At 44.8% G+C, this 4275-nt stretch overlaps 1 pseudogene; it reads right to left on the reverse strand.

The window, feature by feature from the left end:
• Positions 1-2124: 2124 nt before the first annotated feature.
• Positions 2125-3232, reverse strand: LOC114609174 (annotated as a pseudogene).
• Positions 3233-4275: the final 1043 nt, after the last annotated feature.

The raw sequence follows: 4275 nt of genomic DNA on the forward strand, positions 1-4275 counted from the left end.
GTGTCCTTGCATAGCCCAGGTTAATCTGAAGCTTGTTATGTAGTCCAGGATGCCCTCAAACTTCTGCTCTTCCTGCCTCTGCCTCCAGGGTGCTGGATCATAGATGTGCCTCACCTTGCCTGTCGCTTTTCCATGGCTTTAATACATCTACAAGTTTTTAGGTCGAAGTAATTTGGGGAGAACAAAACTCTTTCTACCCATATTTTAAGAGGCACTCTCCTTCTTTTCCTCCTCCTCTTCCTCCTTCTCTTTCCCTCCTCCTCCTCTTCTTCCTCCTCCCTTCCTCTCCCTCTTTCTTTTCTTCCTCCTCCTCCTCTTTCTTTTCCTTCTCTTCTTTTCTATGAGTTTGCATTAAAAAAAAACTAGGGTTTGTTGTGTAAACATGTTAAATTTAATGGGGTTGCTTCCCTCTTGAAAAGCTGTTGACTAGTGGGGGATCTTGTCCATGATGCTTTTTTGGAACCAGAAACCACAGGACAAGCCTGAGGACCCCTAAGCAGGCCAGCTATGAGCTATTCACTCCTCCTTGCTCCCAAATGAAGGAAGTGCTGACCTGTGCTACCTGACAGAACTACCTAGGTTTTCCCAAATCACAAATTGGTATAGTATTTTAAGGAGCGACACGGACAGGTAGACTTACTGTATTTCCACATACGCTCCGAATCTCAGCCTAATTAACTTATTTATTAGCTAGAACATCTGTGGATCGATCCCACTAAGGTCTGGTTAGGCCTTGTCTAGAATTACATAATAATTTTTAAAAATCATTCCTCAAGAATTTTTAAACTACGTCAACTGCATAATGAAATGAAAAAGTAAAGTTTACTTAGTCACTGTAGATTGATCTGGAAGCTCCTGGCTTTCTCCATTTGAAGCTAGGCTAGCTAAGCAATGAGATCTGGGGATCTACCTTCTGCACCTCACTTCAGTGAGGGGCAGATGAATTCTGCTGACCCAAGGTATTTTTCTGCCCCCCTTTATTGAAAATGTTTTTTTCTTGAATAATATATCCTGATTTTGGTTCTCCTCGTACTGCCCCCCGCCCCATCTGCTCCACACCTTCCCTCACATCTGGACACACTCTCTGTCTCTCATCAGAAAGCAAACGGGCTTCTCAGTGGTACTAATTCAATAAAATATAATAAGATAAAACGAAGACTAACATATCGGACAAAACAAAGGAACAGAAGGAAAAGAGCCCAAGAAGAGACACAGAAATAGGGCCCTCTCGTTTGCTCGCTCAAGAATCCCACGGAAACACTAAACTAGAAGCCAGAGGACCTGTACTATAAAGTTTGGGGTGTGTATGTCAGTATATAAATAAAATCAAGTTAAAAATAAGGAGAAATTTTCTTACTTAGAAATGGAGGGCTTTTTAATTGGTTTTGGTCCACACAGGGAATTTCCCATTATCAGGCAGTGAGGAGGAGCCCCTGCAGGTCACACTCACTTTTGGAGGACGATGAGCCCAACACAGCTAAACAAGACCTGTACACAGAGAGCTGGGACCTTCAAAACCCAGAGGGACCAGGGAGGACTGCAGGTATGGTTGTCCTGTCTGGCTTGTCTCAATTCCAGGCCTCAGTTTTCCCACTGGGCATGGAAGGGTGAGGTCTGAGGTTCTTGGTATAGTAAATGCAGTCCCCATAAGGCCTGCAGTACTTAAAGCCAGGTACTCCTCCATATTTTTGCGGGGGGGGGGGACAAACAAAAGACAAAAATCCCTTGTTATCTTTCATTGAAACTGTCTGCAATTTCCATGATTTTATAAACCACAAACTGATGCTGGAGAGATGAAGAAATGAGGAAACTCTTTGGGGCCAGTGTCTCCCAGAGCCCACTGAGCAATCCACAGCCTGGCTATCCCATCAAGGATTGCCATGTTCCCTCCCTGGTGGGTCAATTCTAGAAAGGAAACAAGGCATGATGGGTGAGAAGGGAGCATAGATTACACAGGCCCGTCATCCCAGCCTTCAAGAAGCTGAGACAGCAGGATTGAAGTGAGTTCTAGGCCAGAAAAAGCTACAAAGTGAGGCTCAGTTTCAAAAAAACAAAACAAACTAATGAAAACAGAAAAATCCCCCAAACCACACCCACTGTGGGTGTCCCGTCAGCTGCTGGATCCTATGGGCAATACTTAGGGTCATCTATCTCCCACTCCAGTCCGAAGACCTGGCCGCTCTGGTTGGTGCCCTGCATGTAGCCCATCTACAGGGACTTAAAAGAGTTGTCCCCCTCGTCGGTGCCCATCTTGGTGTCATAGGGGTGCCTCCAGGTCCCTGGAGTCATCATGCTCACCTGACTGGCACACTTATTGGTGGCCATCTGGAGGCTGATGGAGCAGTGGTCCATGGGAGGCAGGATGCAGTTCTTGGAGTCATAGAGATGTCACCTGGTATTGTAGGCTGCCATGCCAGTTTGGCTGGCACATTTGTTGATACCCATCTGCAGCCCGATGATGCTGTGGCCAGCCTTCAAGGTGGCGTCATTGAAGTTTCTATCTTGCTTCTCTGAGTATTTGACCTGGATGTCCACACCACTCTGGAGCCCCTTGGTCTTGGCCTTTCCCACCAGCCCAAGTAGAGACACTTGCACGTGTGTCATATTCCCACTCCCAGATAGGTCATTGGCTTCGAACAGGCCCACAGGGTTCATACGATAGCTGACTATGGTCTTGAAGAAGTTGGAGAGTTTTTCTAGCTGCTAACAGCTCTGCATAGAACAGTTGATCTTGGATACAGAGTCCAGTGGCAACTTCTTTATGAGTGTGCATAAGATAACCTCATCTTTCAGACCCTTCTGGAAGTCGGGACCAATGGAGAGGCCTTTGAGTCCCTCTAACCAGCTTCAGAGATCGGCTTCCGTTTGGGGGTCACATTTAGACAGGAGCTAGTTCTTGACCCCTGCCCAGACCCAGTATAATGAACTGCTTGGGGCTCATGGTGCAGGACCCTGAGACAGACCAGAGAGACTCAAGATTTTTTTTTTTTAAAGAAAAACCCTGACATGGCATTATAAGACATAGGACCTCCAGAAATGCCATTTAGTTCATGCTACCTCAGTCTCTGTGAGTTCACATGAGCTCTGGTCATGTGGCTATAAATGGCCTTGTTTCCTTGGTGTGCTCTGTCCCCTGTGGTTCTGAGATTCTTTTCTTACTCCTCTTCTGCAGGTTGGAGATCTGAATTGAGCGCTCGGGCTTCTGTAGCAGGCACTTTATTGACTGAGCCATCTCCTAAGTGCCCCACCTCCTTTTTAGCCACCACACTGAAGATTCAAAGACATGCTTTGATCTTGAGGATTCAAGAATTGGACCCATAGAAATTGCTCTCCAAAGTATAGAAAATGGTCTCAGCAAGAAGCATGTGTGTTTGCAGCCATTTGCCACCCCTATGGTCACAAACTTAGAGTCCTAACTTCTGACGGGAGCAAAGGGACCTATGAACACACTCCGGGAATCCACCTCCTGAGGACTGCAATTGTTTCCTGTCTCTATTTGTCTGCTTGTTATGTTTGTTAATTTCTAAAACCTTCTGAAATATGTAGTGAGAGGCCATAACTAGAATCCCCTCAACATAACCAAAAATTCAACAACATAAATGTCCTAACAGTATTGGTAGAGAATGACCATGCCCTCCTGCTCATTTGTGTTTGGGCTGGAGTCTGATGCTTATTCACAAAACAAAAAAGCTATTTAATTACTGTAAGGTAGATGGTTTCTTTGCTTACTGTGTGTCCAAAGCTCTGTGGTCAGATGGAGTCAGTCATTTCAGAGTTAATTTAAGGGCATGCTTACATTCCACTTATCAACTAGCTGAAAAGTATAAGACAACAACATACAGATTTTTGAGCCAATCATTTAGTGTCTTTACATTGCCAAAATGATTTATTAAGAAAGGGTTTCTAAGCATTCCCCACGCCCTTCCAAGCTTTCCTCTAGAACATGTGTAATTTGGGATCTCATGCTAATGAATGGTCCAGGTTTTAATTCAAAGCATTCCAAGGGAGGAGTGAGTCCCACCTAGATCCTTGCCTCCTACAAGGAGTTACCTTGGTCATGGTGTCTTTTCACAGCAACAAACCCCTTACTAAAACAGATGGTAACATTGATTCCTTGTCACCAAAAGAAAGTCACAAAGTTGGGAGATTAAATAGATACAAAACTATCATCAAATCACCACAGTTCAGCTAAGTTTTACCAAATGGTCCTTCCCACTTGCCTAGCAAAAGAGTCAGTTCTGGATTGTAGGCTGTGATCATTGTCAGGATAGAGTC

Source organism: Grammomys surdaster, unplaced genomic scaffold (assembly GCF_004785775.1).
Source record: "Grammomys surdaster isolate TR1022 unplaced genomic scaffold, NIH_TR_1.0 125947, whole genome shotgun sequence".
NCBI classification, from domain to species: Eukaryota; Metazoa; Chordata; class Mammalia; order Rodentia; family Muridae; genus Grammomys; species Grammomys surdaster.